The sequence below is a fragment of the Oryctolagus cuniculus genome, chromosome 9 (assembly GCF_051225735.1).
Source record: "Oryctolagus cuniculus isolate XC-2025 breed Fujian yellow rabbit chromosome 9, ASM5122573v1, whole genome shotgun sequence".
Taxonomy (NCBI): Eukaryota; Metazoa; Chordata; class Mammalia; order Lagomorpha; family Leporidae; genus Oryctolagus; species Oryctolagus cuniculus.
Genome location: NC_142875.1, coordinates 52562055 through 52586575, shown reverse-complemented (window position 1 = coordinate 52586575; position 24521 = coordinate 52562055). Strand labels below are relative to the sequence as shown.

The 24521-nt window shown below is 39.6% G+C and overlaps 1 long non-coding RNA gene across 1 annotated transcript; it reads left to right on the top strand.

Annotated features, from left to right (window-relative positions):
* The first annotated feature begins 112 nt into the window (after positions 1-112).
* LOC149124564 (uncharacterized) lies at positions 113-10458 on the top strand. The gene is made up of 3 exons (XR_016212858.1): positions 113-272; positions 9270-9369; positions 10363-10458. It is a non-coding gene; the product is annotated as an uncharacterized LOC149124564 (long non-coding RNA).
* Positions 10459-24521: the final 14063 nt, after the last annotated feature.

Sequence of the window (24521 nt, the reverse complement as noted above, 5' to 3'; positions counted from 1 at the left end):
TTCAGGAAGATTAGCAAAACACCAGCCGGGAGCTAAGCATTGTTGTTCTAAAGAGCTTGTTGCCCATGGAGCTTGTGAACCATGGAACATCAATATTGACATCAGCTGGAGGAGATATGAGGGGAATCAGGCTCAGCATGACTGCAGCCTGGGCAGGGGGCAGCTCTCTGTCTGCAGACCCCGGAGCTCATCAGGATCAGAGGATGATTTCCATCTGTTCTCCACACCCACCAAGGCAGAACAAGAAGAATGGGACGATCATCCAGTGGGAGGTACTTGGGGAAGATGAGCTCCAGAGGTCTCTTGAAGCTCCAATTCAATGAACAGCATGTTTTTCTTATCTCTGAGAAGAGGTAGCATTCTAAAAACCTCAGAGTACTTTTTAAAAATTGTGCTTGTGAGATATTTGTTGAAACTTCACAAATGTCTTTGCTTTTTTGAAAAACATTTTCAAACTGCAGTTAAATGTTTGGATTTGCTAGAGAACTGCTGAAAAACTTTGGAGCTTTATTTACATAATCTTTTTACAGATTCCTTCTTTCTTCCACAGAATTGAGAATGAAATGTAAATAATTTCCCTTCCAAGATGTCCTTTTACCCCTAGCCGTCTGCTGGGGTTTACAAGGGAAAGCTTAAATGTCAGACGTAAGGTAAAAGCCAGTGTTTGAAACCTTAGACTTTTTTTTTTTTTGATACTTACCTTGCCATGTCTAGTATCAAAAGGATTCATAATTTTCTTGCTTTTCTTGGGGAGAAATATGTACATTTGCACCTCTACCTCATTGAGTTCTTACGAGAAATTGCAATGCATTAAGATGTTTTGAAACCATTTTACTTACAGAAAAAACTGCAAATATACTATAAGTTTTCTTTACTGAAATATTTTAAAATTGCTATCTTAATGTCCCATAATCTCCAATACTTTAGTTCAGAGGCATATACCCATAATATAGGGGCCCAAGTCAGGAGATCAAAATTGATCATTTGCTACCACCTCATCCTAGTCTCTAGTCAAGACCTTTTACCATCCCAATGGTATCTTTCATAGAAAAGGGATCTGGTTCAGAATCAAGCGTTACCTTTAGTGGTTATAAGTGTTTAGTTTCTTTCAGTTTAGAAGAGTGCCTCAGTCTTTCCTTTCCTTTGTCACCTTAATGCTTTTCAACATGACAGGGCTAATGCTGTTTCCAAGTAGAATGCCTCTCTGATTCCTCATGAGCAGATTCGTTTTATACATCTTTGCCTGAATACCACAGAGGAGATGTGCTATGCATTGCATCCTATTAAATGGAATGTGATTTTGATTTACCTAATTAATTTATAATAATAACTTAGATCACCTGGTTACAGTAATGTCTTCCAGTCTTCTGTAGTTAATTTTTTTCTCTTTTAATAAGTATTTTGTGAGGAAAGACTTTAAGCTATCCTATTTGTCCTCTAACTTTTAAAAAAGATTTTACTTATTTATTTGAGAGGTAGAGTTACAGAGAAAGACAGAGAAAAAGGTCTTCCATCCACTGATTCCTCCCCAAATGGCTGCAACAGCCAGAGCCAAGCAGATCCAAAACCAGCAGCCAGGAGCTTCTTCTGGGTCTTCTATGTGGTTACAGGGGCCCAAACACTTGGGCCATCTTCTGCTGCTTTCCCAGGCCATTATCAGAGAGCTGGATGGGAAGAGGAGCAGCTGGGACACAAACCAGTGTCCGTATGGGATGCTGGCACTGCAGGTGGAGGGTTAGCCCACTATGTCACAGTGCCATCCCCAGTCTTCTAACTTTTGATTCACTAACTTACCTATATCAGTGTGGATTTCTGGATTCCTATTTTATCAATGCAGTACAATGTCATTATTATTGTTATTATTTTTTGATACTCAGATTGTCCCAGATCTGGCCAGTGAGTCCCATTGAAGCTGCTTCTCATGTCCTCATCAATCCTTCACCGTCTCCCCACATCCTGGCACAAGATGATGTTCCTGCTCCTCTTGTCCTTTCCCTCCCTGAGCCCTGAGTCAGCATTTCTCTATTCTACTCTGGCCTCTTTTCAAAGATTTTAAAATTTTGTTGTTAGGTATGCCAGTTGCTGTTGGGATATTTTTGGTCCCAAGCCCTCTAAACACTTTCAAGCCCTTTGTATGTTAAGAAAATGATCCTTTTGTCATGAGTGTTGCAAATAGCTTTTCTCACTTTGAAGTTTTTCTTTTCATTTTATTTATGATGATTCTTGCTAAACAGAAAAAAATCAATCATTTTGTAGCCCAGTATATCAATTGTGTTTTTGTTTTGGCTTCTGGGGTTTATATCTTTTTTTAAACTTTTATTTAATAAATATAAATTTCCAAAGTACAACTTTTGGATTATAGCAGCTTTTTCCCCCCATAACCTCCCTCCCACCCACAACCATTCCATCTCCCACTCGCTCTCCCACCCCATTCACATCAAGATTCATTTTCAATTATCTTTATATACAGAAGATCAATTTAGTATATACTAAGTAAAGATTTCAACAGTTTGCACCCACACCAAAACACAAAGTATAAAGTACTGTTTGAGTACTAGTTATACCGTTAATTTACATAGTACAACACATTAAGGACAGAGATCCTATGTGGGGAGTAAGTGCACAGTGACTCCTGTTGTTGATTTAACCACTGACACTCTTGTTTATGACGTCAGTAATCACCCGTGGCTCTTGTCATGAGCTGCCAAAGCTATGGAAGCCTGGGGTTTATATCTTATACTCTACTCTTTAGAGTTATAAATATCTCCCCAATTGTTTTCTTTTAATACTTTCATAAAAACAAAATTTTAAGTCATTTTCTAAAATTATTTATTTCAGGGAGAGAAAGACAGACAGAACTTCCATCCACTGACTAACTCTGCAAATTGCCACAATGGTCAGGCCAATCCTAGTCTCCATGAGTGTGGCAGGAACCCAACTCCTTAAATTATCATCCACTGCCTCCAATGGTGTGCCTTAGGAGGAAGCAGGAATTAGGAGCTGCACCAGGATTCATACCCAGGTGCTGTGATACAAGATGTGGGTATCCCAATTGGCAGTTTACCTGCTAGGCTAAATGTCCACCCCAGATATTGTAATTTTTAAAAGGCACATTTCTGTTTACAGGTGAGAAATTTGTATTCTATGTGGAGAATAAGCTCAGTACTTCAGACATTTAGAAGAAAATCCAAGCCAGATTCAATGTTTTGGATATATAAATATTTTGTCAACAGTCCTAGGACCTTCTTATCCAAACTAGAGGTTTTCTTTCCCTTATCTTTCTATTAACATTACATTTGGAAATTTTATAAAAACACACTGGTGCCAGTATCCATCACACACAACAATTGAATTAGAGACCCTAGAGATCATCAGGTGAGGATTTTTGAGAACTCCACAGGAGATTCAGTGCGCTGCCATGGCTGGAAACCACTTATCTAATTAAACAACCTCACACCTGCCGAAGACTCTACTACCAGTAATTGCTTCCTCTGGACTAAGCAATTCCTTGTTGGTTATCTTTCAAAACTTAGTGATTTTTTTCCAAAGATTTAATACACCAAGTTTCTAATAATTTAGCACAAGTAAGTTCAGCAGACTTAAAATGAAGACACAAACCTCGAAATTCACACGCATAAATGATACAAGTATGCTGCGCACTCCCTCATGCTGGTTGTACACAGAAGGTGGCAGTGAGTGACCCAGGCAGAGGTGACGTGGGTGAAAACAGACGTTTTGCCACCAGAATGATCTCAGTGACAGCCTCAGTGATTCATCAGACTCCTTAACAATAAGTCTTGTGATATTACAAATACAGTTTGTTTTCTGGGTGGCTATGGGCATGTTACTTTGCAAAGCCCTAATGTCCTTATTCTCAAAAAAAGATTGATACTAACAGCTATTGTGTGGGACTGTTGTGAGAATTCAATCTGATCTTAAAGGGAAAGCTTTTGCATACACCTGACACATGGTAAATGCTCACTATGTGGTGCTACTCTCATTTCTAACTGGTACCACTTCTAACACAAAACTTTTTCTGCATGAGTGAACTGGTACATTGGCTTAAAATTTCTTGAGTGCTCTGTATATACTATTCAGTAGTGTCATTGTTTAATATTAGAATAAGTGTGTTAAGCTGAGACAAGTTTTTTTTTTTTTTTTTTTTTTTTTTTTTTTTTTTTTTTTTTGTAATAAGTGTGCCTTTCTTGGTTTCTTAGGAAAATTCAAAAAAGTAAAAACTACCAAAAAGCCATTATTTTATTTTTTATTTATTTAAAAGATAGGGAGAGACAGAGACAGAAATCTTATTTCCCATTTTCTGGTTCATTCCCTAAATGACTCTAACAGCCGGGCTGAGCAGGCTGAAACCAGGAGCCCAGAACTCAGTCTGGGTCTCCTATGCATATGGCAGGGACCTAAGTGCTTTAGTCATCACCTTCTGCCTCCTGGAGTAAATATTAGAAGGAAGTTGGAATCAGAAGCAGAGCTAGGACTCAAACCTTGTCGCTCTGATATGAGATGCTGGTGTCGCAAGTGGCTTCCTAACTGCTGGACCAAATGCCTGCTACCATGAGATATTAATTTTAAATATTTAAATTAATCAGACTCACTCTTGGAATTGTACTGAGGCAATGAATGAGACCAAATAGTATATATGTTATAACTAACGCAGGCGCGGTGGCCAAGTGGTAAGGCGTCGGTCTTGTATATATGTTATAACTGCTTATTGCACTTAAGTTCCAATGCTGTAGCTTTTGCACTATCATGTGTATCAGGAATTCTGGGAAAAAATGATGTTAGAACATGGGATTGTCATGGCTAGTACAGATCATAGGAATTTATTATGGTGTTTAACATATATATGTATATATACATAGTTCTTATTTTACCTGGTGCATGTTAAGAGTCAACCGACCTTGTGACAGTTTGAAATAAGAGACAAAGCATCTCAGAAATAGCTCAAGAGTTATGTAGCCTGAGACATGCACAATTTCCTGTAGTGTCAGGTAAAATGAATATGAAGTGCTTCCTTAATAAGCAGAAACAAAAACTGATATCCCTTCCAAAGGAGGAATTCTCTTAAGCCTTAAATATATATATGAAAAATCAATCAACACAGTTCTTTTATTTAAAGGAAATTGATGATTTAAGTAAACTGTATTTATATAGCCATCAATTCTCTTTATAAAGATCTTCCACAGGGAAATTTTTGCACCTGTTAATCAGTTCCAAGACACAGTCAGTTGAGGGAGTTGTAGTGATGCTTTCATGGGGCGATGGCTTGGCTAGGTGAGGAGAATACCAAACCCGTTCGCTTCCAGCAAGTGCATTTCAGTGAGGCATCCAGGATGAACTAGCTCTGCGTGAGGGATTCAGAAACCTCGAGGCTTGTAATCCTGAGAAAGGATACATCAAATGTCAGAGAATAGTGACAGTCTTAAAAAACATAACTAAAGGGAGCTAGTCATTCAGATTGAAGTGGTCAAAGAGAGTTCTACGACATGGGTCTGACTTGGGACTTAAAAGTGTTTCAACAAAGATGGGGGAAAGAAAGAGGCATTCCAGGCAGAACAATAGGTTGATACACAATTATAGAAGCCTAGAGGTGGGAATAAGCAAAGAATGTTTGGTAGCTACATTAAACAGTTATTGCTATGTAACATGTCACCTCCCAACTTAGTGACTGAAAATAAAGGCCATTTGCTCTTGTTCCTTTTTTTTTTTTTTTTAAAGATTCATTTATTTATTTGAAAGGCAGAGTTACAGAGAGAGGTTCACTGCTGGTTCACTTCTGAAATGGCCACAACAGCTGGAGCTGGGCCGATCGAAGCCAGTAGCCAGGAGCTTCTTCTGGGTCTCCCACGTGGGTGCAGGGGCCCAAGACTTGGGCCATCTTCCACTGCTCTCCTAGGCCATTAGCAGGGAACCGAATCAGAAGAGGAGCAACCGGAACTTGAAATGGAGCCCACTTGGGATGCTGGCACCACAGGCGGAGGCTTAACCTGCCATGCCACAACACCAGCCCCTGTTCTTGTTCTTTATTCTAAGATTGAGTGGTACTGCTATCTGGGAGGCTCAGTGAGTCTCAGTTGTTCTTCCAGGCCATAGTTGCCTTGAAGGTTGGGTAGAGTGGTCTAGAATAACTCATCTGCACTTTAAGCTAATTGGTTGATAGTTGGACGGTGTGTTGCTGATTGGCAGTTGGCTGGTGATTGGTAAGTGTTTGGATGGTGGTGGGTGGATGGCTGTTGCCTGGTGGTTGATTGAAATGACTCCACATAGTCTTTCAACTTACAACTCGCTAGTTTATGCTTCTTCTCATTTGGCAGAAATGCATGCAGCAAGGGGAGAAGCATACCAAGGTCTCAGAAAGCCTAGGCCTGCACATGGCACACTATCATTTTTGCTACATTATGTTGAGAAAAGCCTACCACAGGCCAGCCCAGGCTGGTATAGAATTAGACTCTACCTCTTAATGGAAGGGACTGCAAACTCACATTACTGAGAGTATGAATACAGGGAGGGTCTTTTTTTTTTTTTTTTTTTTTTTTGACAGGCAGAGTGGACAGTGAGAGAGAGAGACAGAGAGAAAGGTCTTCCTTTGCCGTTGGTTCACCTTCCTATGGCCACCGTGGCTGGCACGCTGCGGCCGGCGCACCGCGCTGATCCGATGGCAGGAGCCAGGAGCCAGGTGCTTCTCCTGGTCTCCCATGGGGTGCAGGGCCCAAGCACCTGGGCCATCCTCCACTGCACTCCCTGGCCACAGCAGAGAGCTGGCCTGGAAGAGGGGCAACCGGGACAGAATCCGGCGCCCCGACCGGGACTAGAACCCGGTGTGCCGGTGCTGCAAGGTGGAGGATTAGCCTAGTGAGCCGCGGCGCCGGCCGGAGGGTCTTTTTTGAGATCTTCCAACTCACTGATCTACAGAAGATATGAAAAGAAAATAGTGAGAATGAAGAAGTCTCCAGAAAAGTTAGTTTGACAACATCTCACTTCCAATCTGAGAAATCTGGGGACACAGGGATGCAACCATAATCCTGGTGAGATATTAGGACCATGACAAAAATGGTGGCAGTATTCTAAGGATTTTGTTTGTTTTGTTCAAAGCAAGCACCAAATAAATAGTTCCATCCTTTAAAACATTTGGGACATTTTTGCATTGATCTTGGCTCATAGCTCTCTTTCTATACTGTGTCTTTTTCTGTCCGTATCTTTGGGCTGCCTCCTGGCTCTGGTCTTTGGCTGTTCATAGGTGCACACACTGTGCTGACTCCCTGAAACAGCATCTTGTCCAGCAAATCTGCTGTGAGCACTCACTTGTGGTGCACACTCATCAGTGTTCAACAGATGTTCACAAATCAAACGCTTTCTTTTCTTTCTCTCTCTCTTTGTTTCTTTCTTTCCCTCTCCCTCCCTCCCTCCCTCTCTCTTTCTCTCTTTCTCTCTTTCTTTCTCTCTTTCTCTCTTTCTTTCTCTCTTTCTTTCTCTCTTTCTCTCTCTCCCTCCCTCCCTCCCTCCCTCCCTCCCTCCCTTCCTTCCTTCCTTCCTTCCTTCCTTCCTTCCTTCCTTCCTTCCTTCCTCTCTCTCTTTCTCTCTCTCTCTCTCTCTCTCTCTCAATGGTGCTTCCACTCTTCTGAGCTGAGTTTCCCAGAAGATTTGAACCCAACTCCTATCTTGGTTTCTGGGATCCTGTTTGCAACTTCAACTGTAGTGACTCAAAAACTGAATCTGTTAATTTCCCTGCTTTGTTGAAGAGACAGTGCCAACAGCATGTCATCAACTAAAACCTGCCAAACATCATTATGTATTAATCTTTTTTTTTTTTTTTTGACAGGCAGAGTGGACAGTGAGAGAGAGACAGAGAGAAAGGTCTTCCTTTGCCGTTGGTTCACCCTCCAATGGCCGCCGCGGCCAGCACACCACGCTGATCTGATGGCAGGAGCCAGGTACTTATCCTGGTCTCCCATGGGGTGCAGGGCCCAAGTACTTGGGCCATCCTCCACTGCACTCCCTGGCCACAGCAGAGAGCTGGCCTGGAAGAGGGGCAACCGGGACAGAATCCAGTGCCCCAACTGGGACTAGAACCCGGTGTGCCGGCTCCGCTAGGTGGAGGATTAGCCTAGTGAGCCGTGGTGCTGGCATGTATTAATCTTAACTCAGAGCAATATATGATGGTGTCACTGCCCTGGCAACAACAGAGATCATATCAGGTTGAAAAAGTGAAGTGTATTTATAAAAACCCTAAGAATTAAGTGACTACTAACTTTCACAAGAATTGTACAAAATAAAATAAATGTCATACTGATTTTAAAATGTACTTTATATTTCTTTAGGAAGTCTGAGTTAGATCTGGAAGAATTCTTAAGAGGTCACTCTGAGAATGCTTGTCTTAGAGGAGAAAAATCAATTAATGCAAAGTAAAGATTTCAGATACTCATCACAATTCCCAAATTCATTTAAAAAAATTACTGCAAGGGGCCAGTGCTGTGGCATAGCAGGTAAAGACACCACCTGCGGCACCAGCATCCCATATGAGCCCCAATTCAAGTCCTGGCTGCTCCTCTTCCAATTCAGTTCCCTACTAATGTGCCTAGGAAAGCAGTAGAAGATGGCCAAAGTCCTTGGGCCCCTGCACCCATGTGAGAGACCTAGAAGAAGCTCCTGGCTCCTGGTTTCAGATTGGCCTGGCTCTAGCCATTACAGCCGTTTAAGGAGTGACCCAACAGGTAGAAGAACTGTCTCCCTCTGTCATTCTCTCTGTAAATCTGCCTTTTAAATAAATAAAAAACCCTTACAAAAATAAAAAATAACAATTTATTGCTTAATAACTTCAAGTTCAATTGTTATTACCAACCCTGATACTCTCTTCAAATGGCTACATTGTTTTGTTCTAATGATTTTGCTTTTCCAAAGACTTGTAAATCTTATATGCAAAGATTTAATTGCTTCCTATGAAGGAAGGAGGAGATGATGAAAATGCCTGGTATGGGGCTCCAGAAAAACAAAGCATTTATCTCTATTTCTGTCTGTTGAGATGTTTTAAGGTTAATAATTGGGAATTGCTCATTTTAAAGCCACATTGCATAAAAGAAAGACACATGCTTCCTGCTGATAGGATTTTCAGACTGCCTAGAATTTATTATAATTTTATGAGAGAAAAATCTTAATAGCTCAGTGATCAAATGCATTATAAAATAATTTTAGGAAACCCAAGTATTTGTAATTTTTCTAATTGTTCCTTGTAAATTTCACTTTCCCCTCTTGTACAGTTTATGCTATCAGGATTTGGAGTTTGCAATTGCAGCTTTCATTCATTTTACAACAGCATGACGAACATTTTCTCTTCCCTGGGAGTTATTATTTCCAGAGGTAATAAGAACAGTCATCTGTTATATGGTCTGCATTTCTTGAGTTGTTTTTTGTGCTTTTTGTTGTCAACTTAGCAAAATTAATTAGATTAATTCCCTAAATTCTAGAGAATATTATTAGATATCAATTAAACATTCACAAATGGTTATTTTAGATGGTGGTTTATAGACTAATTTTAAAAGAAAGTAAACCTATCTAGACTCACATATTTTAATGCTTAGTCTTCATCATATACTCTAATATCTATTAAATGTCTTCATTATTTTTATAGAAATCTAATAAAAAGTTGTTTATATATAGTTTGAATAAAATATTAGCTGGCCTTAAGCATTATTGTCCCGTTTGTTTCTTTATGTTTTCAAATAGGCCTATGCACTGGCATATCCTCAAACAAACAAATGGACAAAAAAAAAAGCAACTTAAGAAACTTCACATAATCAAGATTGGTTGCCAGTTTTAAATGTTTTGTTGGATATCCATGTATTTTATGCATTTATTATTGCTTAAAATTATTTTTAATATAACTTGAAAATGCCATTATGCACACTGTTTAATCATTAAGATAATGATAGATCATAGTGTCCTGCCCCACTTCTTGGTGACTTCTCATCCAAAAGACACACCAATTTCAAACTCGGCACTTTTTAAATTTGGAGTAAACAACATTTCCCAGACTCCCTTGCTGTTACTTGAAGCCAGGTTGTTAATTTTAGGCCAGAGGAATATGAATAAGAGTGATATAAGCCACTTCCAGGCCAATCACAGATTTCTTGTGTACTATTCTCAACCTCAGGTGGGTGGAGAGGCCTCTTAGAGCTAAGATAGTTGGCCCTTAAGTCATTATTTGGAGTAGGATTGCTCTCAAGAGTAACAGACCTCAAGCAGGCAGGCATTTGGCCTGGCAGTTAAAATGCCTCCTGCAATGCTCACATCCAAGATCCAAGTGCTTGGGTTTGCATACAGGCTCTGATTCTGATTTTGGTTTCTTTCTAGTGAGCACCCTGGGAAGCAGCAGGCAATGGCCCGAGTATTCAGCTGTCTATCACCCATGTGAAAGAGCTGGACTGTGTGTTCAGGCTTTTGACTTCAGACTGGCCCAGCTCTGGCTGCGCACATTTGGAGAATGAACCAGCAGATGGTTTCTCTCTGTCTGTTTCTTCTTCCTTTCCTTTCCTTTTCTTTTTTCACTCTTTCTGTCATTCTGTCTTTGATATAAATAAAAATAAATAAAATTAAAAAGCAGTTGTTGTTGGAGTCATGCATAAATGATAAACTTCTTGTGTTAAAACACAGAGATTTGGGGGCTGTGTTTTATCGCGTTTACCCCTACCCCGACAATTGCACATTTCTTGGCCTACTGCATTATTTCTTATTGCTTATTCTATGGTAGCTTTCCAAAGTACAAAGAGAGGTAACAACGTTTCTGAACTCTTTTATTTTTTTTAAGATTTATTTGAAAGATAGAGTTGCAGAGAGAGGTAGAGACAGACAGAAAGAGAGAGGTCTTCCATCTGCTGTTTCACTCCCCAAATGGCCCCAACGGCCAGAGCTGAGCCAATCTGAAGCCAGGAGCCAGGAGCTTCTTCCAAGTCTCCCACATGGGTGCAGGGCCCCAAGGACTTGGGCCATCTTCTGCTGCTTTCCCAGGCCATAGCAGAGAGCTGGATTGGAAGAGGAGCAGCTGGGACAAGAACCAACACCCATATGGGATGCCAGCACTTCAGGCCAGGACTTTAACTCACTGCACCACAGTGCCAGCCCCTAAATTCTGTCTTTTCTATCCTCACACTTGATTTAATAACTTAGCTAAGTCTGGAATAACCTTTCTTTCAAAATTTTAAAGGTTTTCCTCTAAGCTTTCAATGTTGCTTTCTTAATTTTTTTCCCTTCATTTTCTCTGTAGTCCCTTTCTGAAAATCCTTTTATTCACATGTGGGACCTCTGGGCTTAATCAACTTGTTTCCTTATCTTTCCTACTTCCCACTTATTTATCTTTGGTTCAATTTTATCTCTTTATCGTCTTATCTTCCAGTCTTCTTATATAATTATTTCTTCTATCACATTTTTATCTGCTGATTATTTTTCCTCATGGACACAATATAAAATATCTTCTCTTTATTTTCTAAAGATGTTAAACAATTTTAAAACATTTTTCTCAGGGAGAGGGGCAAGATGGCGGAATAGGAAGGGAGCACACTGATAGTCCGGGAAGAGACAGTTTAATAAAAGTGGAGATACTGCAGGTTCAAAGAAGAGTAGGGGAAGAAACAGCAGAGGAAACTCTTCCAGAACTAGTGATTCACAGTGGACCTGCATGGACAGTGTGGGAGCCCACAGTTGGGGACACCAGCGTCAGACTCAACACACCGGTGCTGGAATGTGAGGTGAGCCAAACCTCAATAGCCCGAGACACCGGTGGGCAAGCAGAAAGAGGAGACTAGAGGGAACGAGGCTTGAACCCCATGGGGAAAAGTTCACCAGGCTAACTAGAAGAGAGAGGGAAAAAAAAGTAACTGATACGGACACGGGTTTCTCTCTCTCCGCTCACTTCTCAAAGGCGAGCAAGACAAAGAGCAGGCGCCATTTTGGAATACATCATAAACAGGGCAACCTCAGGTCTGCACCGGCCCTGAGCCTAGCAGAAAAACCTGACTCTGAGGGGGCGGGGTGGGCGGTGAAATAACAGGAGATTAGGACCCAGTGAATGTGTGGTGCTAATGAACTGAGACTGTGAAAAAAGAGACAGTGGGGGAGAGAACTCACGGAATTCACGTGAGTACTCTCCAGAGACACTACAATTCAGTAACCTTGGCAACCCAGTGGGAGAATGCAGGAGAATTGGAGCCCACACTGAGGGCATCACAGATTCCCTGTGTGGTCCTTGGGAAAGAGCTTCTGATCTCTGGCTCCTGTGGGTATATCATTTGCCTGCTAACGACCTCCAATTCCATTCAGCTGTGTGGAATTACTTCCCTTTTGAATCAAAAAAAGAAAGAAAGAGAAATTTACCATGCCTAACCTGGGAGTGTCATCGTTGGCACACCCTTAACCCTGAGGAACCAAACAGAGCTCTCAGGCCACACCAATCTCAAGCCTCTAAGAATTCCATCTAAAGCAGACAGTCCACTTAATCTAGAATCACAGTATAATGAGAAAAAACACCACAGCAAGGAAACCAAAGAATATCTCCATAATGCCAAACAAACACAGAAACCGAGGTAACAAGAACAAGGAAGACACTACAACGCCCTGAAATGATAAAGACACCCCAATTCAAGATTATGAAGATGACGAGATAGAAGAAATGCAAGAAGCAGATCTCAAAAAGTTGATAAGAACATTAAGAAGTTCTCAAAAACAAATTCTTGAACTACAGAAATCCTTACTGGGCAGGATAGAAAATCTCTCGTGAAAATGAAATATTAAGGAGGAATCAAAATGAAATGAAGCAACTAGTAGAACATGAAACTGTGATAGTGATGAGAAATAATAGTGAAATAAAGAATTCAATAGATCAAATGACAAACACATTAGAGAGCCTTAAAAACAGAATGAGTGAAGCAGAAGAGAGAATATCGGACTTAGAAGACAGAGAACAGGAAAGGATACAGTCAGACCAAAGAAAAGAAGAGGAAATTAGAAATCTAAAAAATATTGTCGGGAATCTACAGGATACTATGAAAAACCCAACATTTGGGTTCTAGGAGTTCCTGAAGGCATGGAGAGGGAGAAAGGATTAGAATGCCTTTTTAGTGAGATATTAGCAGAAAATTTCCCAGGTTTGGAGAAGGACAGAGACATCCTAGTACAGGAAGCTCATAGAACCCCTAATAAACACGACCAAAAGAGATCCTCACCACGACACGTTGTAATTAAACTCACCACAATGAAACAGAAAGAAAAGATCCTAAAATGTGCAAGAGAGAAACATCAGATTACTCTCAGAGGATCTCCAATCAGACTCACAGCTGACTTCTCATCAGAAACCCTACAAGCTAGAAGGGAATGGCAAGACATAGCCCAGGTGCTAAGAGAGAAAAACTGCCAGCCCAGAATATTATATCCTGCAAAGCTCTCATTTGTGAATGAAGGTGAAATAAAGACCTTTTATAGCAAACAGAAATTGAAAGAATTTGTTGCCACTCATCTAGCCCTGCAAAAGATGCTTAAAGATGTGTTGCACACAGAAACACAGAAACACGGTCATCAATATGAAAGAAGGTAAAGGAAGGAAACCACACAGCAAAAGATCACAGGGAATTCAAAGCATATATTAGAAAATATCTTTGGCAAATGGCAGGGAAAAGTTACCACTTATCAATAGTCACATTGAACGTTAATGGCCTGAACTGTCCAGTTAAAAGAGACAGATAGGCGGATTGGGTTAAGGAACAAAACACATCTATTTGCTGCTTACAAGAAACACATCTTTCCAACAAAAATGCATATAGACTGAAAGTAAAAGGCTGGAAAAAGATATACCATGCCAACAGAAATGAAAAAAGAGCGGGCGTAGCCATTTAATATTGGACAACATAAACTTTACCACAAAAACTGTTAAGAGAGACAAAGAGGGACACTATATAATGATTAAGGGATCAATTCAACAGGAAGATATAACAATTATCAATGTATATGCACCTAATTACAGGGCACTGGTTTATTTAAAAGATCTGTTAAGGGACTTAAAGGGAGACTTAGACTCCAATACAATAGTTCTGGGGGACTTCAATACTCCACTCTCAGAAATAGGCAGATCAACAGGACAGAAGATCAACAAGGATACAGTAGATTTAAATGACACTATAGCCCAAATGGATCTAACAGATATATACAGAACTTTCAATCCTACAGCTAAAGATTTTACATTCTTCTCAGCAGTACATGGAAGCTTCTCTAGGATTGACCACATACTAGGCCATAAAGCAAGTCTCAGCAAATTCAAAAGAATTAGAATCATACCATGCAGCTTCTCAGACCATAAAGGAATGAAGTTGGAAATTAGCAACTCAGGAATCCCTAGAGCATACGCAAACACATGGAGATTGAACAACATGCTCCTGAATGAACAATGGGTCATAGAAGAAATCAAAAGAGAAATCAAAAACTTTCTGGAAGAAAATGAGGATAACAGCACAACATACCAAAACTTATGGGACGCAGCAAAAGCAGTGTTAAGAGGAAAGTTCATATCAATAGGTGCCTACATCAAGAAATTGGAAAGGCACCAAATAGATGAGCTTTCAATGCATCTCAAGGATCTAGATAATCTGCAGCAAACCAGACCCAAATCTAGCAGGGGAAAAGAAATAATTAAAATCAGAGGAGAAATCAACAGGTTTGAATCCAAAAAAAATTCAAAAAATCAGCCAAACAAGAAGCTGGTTTTTTGAAAAAATAAACAAAATTGACACCCCATTGGCCCAACTAACTAAAAAAAGAAGAGAAAAGACCCAAATCAATAAAATCAGAGAAGAAAAAGGAAACATAACAACAGACACCACAGAAATAAAAAGAATCATCAGAAATTACTACAAGGACTTGTATGCCAGCAAACAGGGAAACCTATCAGAAATGGATAGATTCCTGGACACATGCAACCTACCTAAATTGAACCAGGAAGACATCAAAAACCTAAACAGACCCATAACTGAGACAGAAATTGAAACAGTAATAAAGGCCCTCCCAACAAAGAAAAGCCCAGGACCAGATGGATTCACTGCTGAATTCTACCAGACATTTAAAGAAGAACTAACTCCAATTCTTCTCAAACTATTCAGAACAATCGAAGAAGAGGGAGTCCTCCCAAATTCTTTCTATGAAGCCAGCATCACCTTAATTCCTAAGCCAGAGAAAGATGCAGCATTGAAAGAGTATTACAGACCAATATCCCTGATGAACATAGATGCAAAAATCCTCAATAAAATTCTCGCCAATAGAATGCAACAACACATCAGAAAGATCATCCACCCAGACCAAGTGGGATTTATCCCTGGCATGCAGGGATGGTTCAATGTTCGCAAAACAATCAATGTGATACACCACATTAACAGACCACAGAAGAAAAACCATACGATTATCTCAATAGATGCAGAGAAAGCATTTGATAAAATACAACACCCTTTCATGATGAAAACTCTAAGCAAACTGGGTATGGAAGGAACATAACTCAATGCAATCAAAGCAATTTATGAAAAACCCACAGCCAACATCCTATTGAATGGGGAAAAGTTGGAAGCATTTCCACTGAGATATGGTACCAGACAGGGATGCCCACTCTCACCACTGCTATTCAATGTAGTTCTGGAAGTTTTAGCCAGAGCTATTAGGCAAGAAAAAGAAATTAAAGGGATACAAATTGGGAAGGAAGAACTCAAACTGTCCCTATTTGCAGATGATATGATTCTTTATTTAGGGGATCCAAATAACTCTACTAAGAGATTATTGGAACTCATAGAAGAGTTTGGCAAAGTAGCAGGATATAAAATCAATGCACAAAAATCAACAGCCTTTGTATACACAGGTAATGCCACGGCTGAGGGAGAACTTCTAAGATCGATCCCATTCACAATAGCTACAAAAACAATCAAATACCTTGGAATAAACTTAACCAAGGACATTAAAGATCTCTATGATGAAAATTACAAAACCTTAAAGAAAGAAATAGAAGAGGATAACAAAAAATGGAAAAACCTTCCATGCTCATGAATTGGAAGAATCAATATCACAAAATGTCCATTCTTCCAAAAGCAATTTACAGATTCAATGCGATACCAATCAAAATACCGAAGACCTTCTTCTCAGATCTGGAAAAAATGATGCTGAAATTCATATGGAGACACAGGAGACCTCGAATAGCTAAAGCAATCCTGTACAACAAAAACAAAGCCAGAGGCATCACAATACTAGATTTCAGGACATACTACAGGGCAGTTGTTATCAAAACAGCATGGTACTGGTACAGAAACAGATGGATAGACCAATGGAACAGAATAGAAACACCAGAAATCAATCCAAACATCTACAGCCAACTTATATTTGATCAAGGATCTAAAACCAATCCCTGGAGTAAGGACAGTCTATTCAATAAATGGTGCTGGGAAAATTGGATTTCCACATGCAGAATCATGATGCAAGACCCCTATACCTTTCACCTTACACAAAAATTCACTCAACATGGATTAAAGACTTAAATCTATGACCCGACACCATCAAATTATTAGAGAGCATTGGAAAAACCCTGCAAGATATAAGTACCAGCAAAAACTTCCTAGGAAAGACCCCAGAAGCACAGGCAGGCAAAGCCAAAATTAACATTTGGGATTGCATCAACTTGAGAAGTTTCTGTACTGCAAAAAAACAGTCAGGAGATTGAAGAGGCAACCAACAGAATGGGAAAAAATATTTGCAAACTATGCAACTGATAAAGTGTTGATAACCAGAATCTACAAAGAAATCAAGAAACTCCACAACATAAAAACAAACAACCCACTTAAGAGATGGGCCGAGGACCTCAATAGACATTTTTCAAAAGAGGAAATCCAAATGGCCAACAGACACATGAAAAAATGTTCAAGATCACTAGCCATCAGGGAAATGCAAATCAAAACCACAATGAGGTTTCACCTCACCCCGGTTAAATGGCTCATATTCAGAAATCTACCAAGAATAGATGCTGGAGAGGATGTGGGGGAAAAGGGACACTAACCCACTGTTGGTGGGAATGCAAACTGGTTAAGCCACTATGGAAGTCAGTCTGGAGATTCCTCAGAAACCTGAATATAACCCTACCATCCAACCCAGCCATCCCACTCCTTGGAATTTACCCAAAGGAAATGAAATTGGCAAACAAAAAAGTGGTCTGCACCCTAATGTTTATTGCAGCTCAATTCACAATAGCTAAGACCTGGAACCAACCCAAATGGCCATCAACAGTAGACTGGATAAAGAAATTATGGGACATGTACTCTATAGAATACTATACAGCAGTCAAAAACAATGAAACCCGGTCATTTGCAACAAGATGGAGGAATCTGGAAAACATTATGCTGAGTGAAGTAAGCCAGTCCCAAAGGGACAAATATCATATGTTCTCCCTGATCGGTGACAACTAACAGCACCAAAGGGGAAACCTGTTGAAGTGAAATGGACACTATGAGAAACAGTGACTTGATCAGCTCCTGTCCTGACTGTTGATGTACAATGTAATACTTTATCTATTTTGGTATTTTTTCTTTGTTTTGTTCTAGTAATATTGATTGAACTCTGTAATTAATACACAATTATTCTTAGGTGTTTAAATTTTAACTGAAAAGTGATCCCTGTTAAATATAAGAGTGGGAATAAGAGAGGGAGGAGATGTACAATTTGGGACATGCTCAATTGGACTTGCCCCAAATGGTGGTGTTAGAATCATGCCAGGGGAACCCAATACAATCCCATCAAGGTGGCATGCACCAATGCCATCTCACTAGTCCAAGTGATCAATTTCAGTTCACAATTGATCATAATGAAAGGACTAAGAGTTAAAGGGATCACACAAACAAGACTAGTGTCTGCTAATACTAACTGATAGAATCAAAAAGGGAGAGAAGGATCCATCATGGGAAGCAGGATACACAGCAGAGTCATAGACTGGCAGATGTCCTAAATTGCACTCTGGCCTCAGAATCAGCCCTTAAGGCATTCAGATATGGCTGAAGAGCCCATTAGAGTATTTTAGGCATGGAAAGCCAAGACACTCTGAAAAAAAAAAAAAAAAAAAAAAAGAAGACCTAAATGAAAGATCTCTGCGAGTGAGATCCCAGTGGAAAGGACGGGGCCATCAAAGAAGGAGGTACCTTTCTCTGAAGGGAGGAGAGAACTTCCTCTTTGACTATGACCCTGTCGGAATATCAAAGTCGGCGAATTCAACAGGCTTCCATAGCCTTGGCAACTCATGACTAGAGCCTAGGGAGAATACTGATGCCATAAACAAGAGTGTCAAATTGTTAAGTCAACAACAGGAGTCACTGTGTACTTATTTCTCACGTGGGATCTGTCCTTAATGTGTTGTCCAATGTGAAGTAATGCTATACTAGTACTGAAACAGTATTTTACACTTTGTGTTTCTGTGTGGGTGCAAACTGATGAAATCTTTACTTAATACATACTAAATCAATCTTCTGTATATAAAGATAATTGAAAATGAATCTTGTTGTGAATGGAATGGGAGAGGGAGCGAGAGATGGGAGGGGTGCGAGTGGGAGAAAAATCATGGAGGGGGGAGCCAATGTAACCCATAAGCTGTACTTTGGAAATTTGTATTTACTAAATAAAAAAAAACAAAAACCATCTTTTCCTTTCCTTAATCTATGTCTTCTAAATTTAGTTTTTTTAAGGTTAATTTACTTATTTTGAAAGTCAGAGTTACAGAGGGAGAAGAAGAGACAGAAAGACAAAGATCTTCCATCACTGATTTACTCCCCTAGATAGCTGCAACGGCCAGGGCTGAATCGGAACAAAGCCAGGAACCAAAAGCTTCATCTGGGTCTCAAGGTAGCAGGGGCCCAAACAATTGGGCAATTGTCTGCTGCTTTTTTTCAGGCCATTGGCAGGAGCTGGATTGAAAGTGGAGCAGCTGGGACATGAACTGCCATTGTCTCAGGTGGCAGCTTTACCTGCTATGCCACAAATGCCAACTCCTAGAATTAGTTTTTATTTTTTTTCTTTTACATTGGAGAATTTTCCCCATATATGTAGTGGTTCTTAGATATTTATTCATATATATTTTAAATAGATTTATTTTTTGAGAGGCAGAGTGACAGCGAAGGAGGGACAGAGAGAGAGAGAGACAGAGAGAGAGAGAGAGAGAGAGAGAGAAAGATCTTCTGTCTACTGGTTCACTCCCAAATGGCCATAATGGTCAAAGCTGAGCCAGATTGAACCCAGTAGCCAGGAATCCCATTTAGGCTTCCATATGGGTGGCAGGAGGCTGTCTTGGGCCGTCTTCCACTGCTTGTTCCGGTGCATTAACAGGGAACGGGATTGGAAGTGGAGCATCTGGGACTCAAACTAGCTCTCTGATTTGGGATGGCTGCATCACAAGCAACAGTATTACCCACTCCCCCTGCACCAATCGTAAGGTGTTTATTTATATTTAAAAAAAAACATAGAAAACTAATCAACTCGGTAATATTTTCTTTTTAAATCTTTGCAAGATTATTCTGAAAGCCTTGCAAAAGTATTGGTGATCAAGGTAATCAGTGCAGTTGGTTGCTGTATTGTTTTTCACATAGTTTTTTTAAAATTTTATTTGCTTTTTTTTTTACAGGCAGAGTGGACAGTGAGAGACAGAGAGACAGAGAGAAAGGTCTTCCTTTGCCGTTGGTTCACCCTCCAATGGCCACTGCGGCTGGCGCACCGCGCTGATCCAAAGCCAGGAGCCAGGTGCTTATCCTGGTCTCCCATGGGGTGCAGGGCCCAAGCACTTGGGCCATCCTCCACTGTACTCCCTGGCCACAGCAGAGAGCTGGCCTGGAAGAGGGGCAACCGGGACAGAATCCGGCGCCCCAACTGGGACTAGAACCCCAGGTGCCAGTGCCGCTAGGTGGAGGATTAGCTTAGTGAGCCACGGCGCTGGCCTTAAATTTTATTTACTTTTTAAAACATTAAAAACTGTATTACAATAATTGTGCACATTTATGGGCACCAATAAGATATTTCACAGTGTACTGATAAAATCAGGTATTTAATATCCTCCTCTCTTTGGTATTACTTTATGATTGGAGCCTTGGAGTTCCTTTCTTGTATTTGATCATAAAATATATAATAGTTAATTGTGAACTATTATCACCTCACCAAGCTGTGTAACATTAAGAACTTATTCCTTATATCTAACTTGCTTACTGGCCATTATCCAACCTTTCACTTTCCCTTTTACCTCTCCAGCCTATAGTGATTACTATTGTATCTTTTTTTTTTTTTTTAATATTTATATAGTCAAGAGAGAGAGGAAGAAACAGAGGTCTTCCATCTGTTGGCTCACTCCAGTAATATCTGCAACAGCTGGAGCTGGAACCAGCTGAAGCCAGGAACTGGGAGCTTCCTTGGATTTCACACGTGGGTGCAGGAGTCCAGGAGCCTGGGCCATCTTCCACTACTTTCCCAAGCCATAAGCAAAGAGCTGTATTGGAAGAGAAGTAGCTGGGACTTGAACTGGTTCCCTTATGGGATGCCAGCCCTGCAGGCAGAGGCTTGGCCTACTATGCCAGAGTTCTGGCCCCACTATTTTATCTTAAGATTGAATATTTTAGCTTCCATATAGATTGCATAAGAGGGAGAACAAACAGTAATTTTCTTTCTGTGACTGGTCATTTTGCTTAATCTGATGTTCTCCAGTTTCATCCATTTCTGGAGCAAATGAGATAATTTAATTAATTTTTGTAGATTAATAATATTTCATTATGTATATACAGCACATTTTATTCTGAAAGAGGGAGTCATGGTTGGTCATTTGGTGCAGGGGTTAAGATAACACTTGCGATGCCTACATCCCATCCCAGGGTGCCTGAGATCAAGTCCTAGCCCCACTCCTGATTCCAGATTCCTGCTAATGTGGCCCACAAAAGGCAACAGGTGATGGCTCAAGTACTTGGATCCCTGCTACCCATATAGCAGATTCAGACTGAGTTCCTGAATCCTGATTTTGGCCTAGACCAGTGCTGACTGTTGTGGGAATTTGGGGAGTGAACCAGTGGATGCAAGGTCTCTGTTTCTGTTTCTCTCTGCCTTTCAAATAAAATCAATAAATCAATAAAAAATTTAAAAAGAGGAAGTCATAGAATGTGGCATTTTTCCTCTGCCTTTGTGCAAGAAAACTCGAACATAGAATCTAAAACTTGATCACCACACAACATTCTTCCTAGATTGAATGTTAAGTGTCTCTAAAAGTAGCTGAAAAATACTTTTGTGCTTTATGGAGACATTTTGTTTTAAAAAGTCTTAATAATAATGATTGGCTTTACTAAATCCAAGAAGCATGACAAGGTTCACTGCTAAAATGAGCAGATGTAAATCTATGCTTCAAGTAGTCTTATTCATAATGCTGATTTGTTTCTAACTTGGTGTCAGATGTTAGAACCATTATTTTGACCTCACTGTGTGGTTACCAAGAGCTCATTCCAGGATTAGTGGAAGGATGATTGCAACTTTATTGTTCTCTGATATTTACTTTCTTTCTTTCTTTCTTTTTCTTTTTTTCCCCAAAAAACCTTTCATTAAGGAATACAAATTTCATAAGTACAATTTAGGAACATAGTGATTCTTCCCGCCATACCTGCCCTTGCACCCACTCTCCCACTTTTCTTCCTCTTTCCTCTCCTATTCCCATTCTTATTTATTACTAAGATCTATTTTTAATTTACTTTATACATATATGATTAACTCTATACTACGTAAAGAGTTCAACAAATAGTATAAAAAAAAAAGACAAACTGTTTCTCAACAGTTGAGATAAGGGCTGTTTCAAAGTCATTGCCCCTGTGGTCTTTTCCAAGAACTCTTTGCATATGCCAATGTCTTCCAGGGTTTACCCAATGTTCTTTAAAAATGTGATGGTATCATGTCATAGATTTAGGTCTTTAATCAATTTTGAGTAGATTTTTGTGTAAGGTGTAAAGTAGGGGTCTTGCTTCATACTTTTGCATGTGGAAATTCAGTTTTTTCCAGTACCATTTGTTGAAGATACTGTCCTTGCTCTGGGGATTGATTTTAGCTCCTTTGTCAAAGATAAATTTGTTCTTGATGCATGGATTGATTTCTGGCATTTCCATTCTGTTCCATTGGTCTATCCATCTGTTTTAGTACCAGTACAAGGCTGTTTTGATTATAACTGCCCTGTAGTATGTCTTGAATCTGATATTGTGATGCTTTGTTTTTCTTGTGCAAAATTGCTTCAGCTATTCAGGATCTCCTGTGTTTCCATATGAATTTCAGCATCATTTTTTCTGGATCTGAGAAGAATGTTCTTGGTATTTTGAAATCTGAAAATTGCTTTCAATATTATGGACATTCTTATGATATTGATTCTTTCAATCCATGAACATGGAAGACTATTACATTTTTGTGTCTTCTATTTCTTTTTTTGTGTTTTCTAATTCTCATCATAGAGATCTTTGACATCCTTGGTGGGGCCAGCACTGTGGCTTAGTGGGTAAAGCCACTGCTTGCAGTGCCAGCATCCCACATGGGTACCAGTTCTAGTACCAGCTGCTCTACTACCAATCCAGCACTCTTCTGTGGCCTGGGAAAGCAAGGGAAGGTTTCCCAAAGTCCTTGGACCCCTGAACCCATATGGGAGACCCAGAAGAAGCTCCTGGCTCCTGGCTTTGCATTGGTGCAGCTCTGGCCATTGCAGCCAGTTAGTGAGTGAATCAGCAGATAGAAGATCTCTCTCTGCCTCTCTTTCTCTCTCTGAGTAACTCTGACTTTCAAATAAATAAGTAAATCTAAAAAAAATGACATCCATGGTTAAATTTATTTCAAGGTATTTTATTTTATTTTATTTTGTAGCTATTGTGAATGGGATTGGTCTTTGAAATTATTTCTCAGCTGTGGCGTTGTCTGTGTATACAAAGACCATTGATGTTTCTGTGTTTATTTTACCAAACATTTTATAAGTTCCAATAGTTTCTTAGTGGAGTCTTTTGGATCCCCTATATATAGAATTGTGTCATCTGAAAACAGAGATAATTTGACATCCTCCTACCCAATTTGTATCCCTTTGATTTCTTTTTACTGTCTAATGGATATAACTAAAACTTTCAGGACTATATTGACTAACAATGGTGACAGTGGACATCTTTGTCTGGTACTGGATCTCATGGGAATGCTTCCAACTTTTCCCATTCAATAGGACATTGGCCATGAATTTGTGATAAATTGTCTTGATTGTGTTTAGGAATGTTCCTTCTATACCCAATTTGCTTAAAGTTTTTATCATGAAGAGTGTTGTATTTTATGATGCTTTCTCTGCATCTGTTGAGATAATCATATGGTTTTTGTTCTTCAATTTGTTAATGTGTTGTATCACATTAATTGATTCCCAAATGTTGAACCATCCCTGCATACCAGGGATAAATCCCACTTGCTCTGGGTGAATGATCTCTCTGATGAATTGTTTGCTTCAATCGGCTAGTATTTTGTTAAGGATTTTTGCATCTAAGTTCATCAGGGAAATTAGTCTATAGTTCTCTTTCTGTGTTGTGTATTTTTCAGGTTTAGGAATTAAGGAGTTTCTATTTAGGAATAGAAGGAGTTTGTGAGGATTCCCTCCCTTTCAATCATTTTGAAAGCTTAAGAAGAATTGGAGTTAGTTCTTCTTTAAATGTCTGGTAGAATTCTGCAGTGAAGCCATCAGGTCCTGGGCTTTTCTTTACTGAGAGTGTCTTTATTACTGATTCAATATCTGTCTTGTTTATTAGTCAGTTTAGGTTTTCTATGTCTTCATGGCTCATATAGGTAGGTGGTGTGTGTCCAGGAATCCATCCATTTCTTCTAGGTTTCTCAATTTGTTGGCATACAATTCTTTATAGTAGTTTCTGATGATTCTTTTTATTTCTGTGGTGTCTGTTACATTTCGTTTTTCATTTCTAATTTTTAATATTATTGATTTGGATCATCCCCCTTTTTTTGGTGAGTTGGGCAAACGGTGAATCAATGTTTATTTTTTTCAAAAAACAATAGCTCTTCTTTTTGCTGTTCTTTTGCTAATCTTGTCCTTGCCATTTTTCCATAAATATTCTTATTGCTCACGTTGGAGTTCCTTTTTACTTTTACTGGGGGATTTTCTGTCTTCACTTTCTTTCAGAGTGATGACCACATTTCTGTGTTTCTGTGTGCAGTACATCCTTAAGCATCTTTTGCAAGGCTGGATGACTAGTGAGAAATTCTTTCAATTTCTGTTCATTATGGAAGGTGTTTATTTCACCTTCATACATAAATGAGAACTTTGCAGAATACAGTATTCTGGGTTGGCAGTTTTTTTCTCTTAAGACTTGGAATATATCTCTCCATTCTCTCCTAGTCTGTTAAGTTTCTGATGAGAAGTCAGCTGTGAGTCTAATTGGAGATTCTCTGAAAGTAATCTGGCATTTCTCTCATGCAAATTTTAG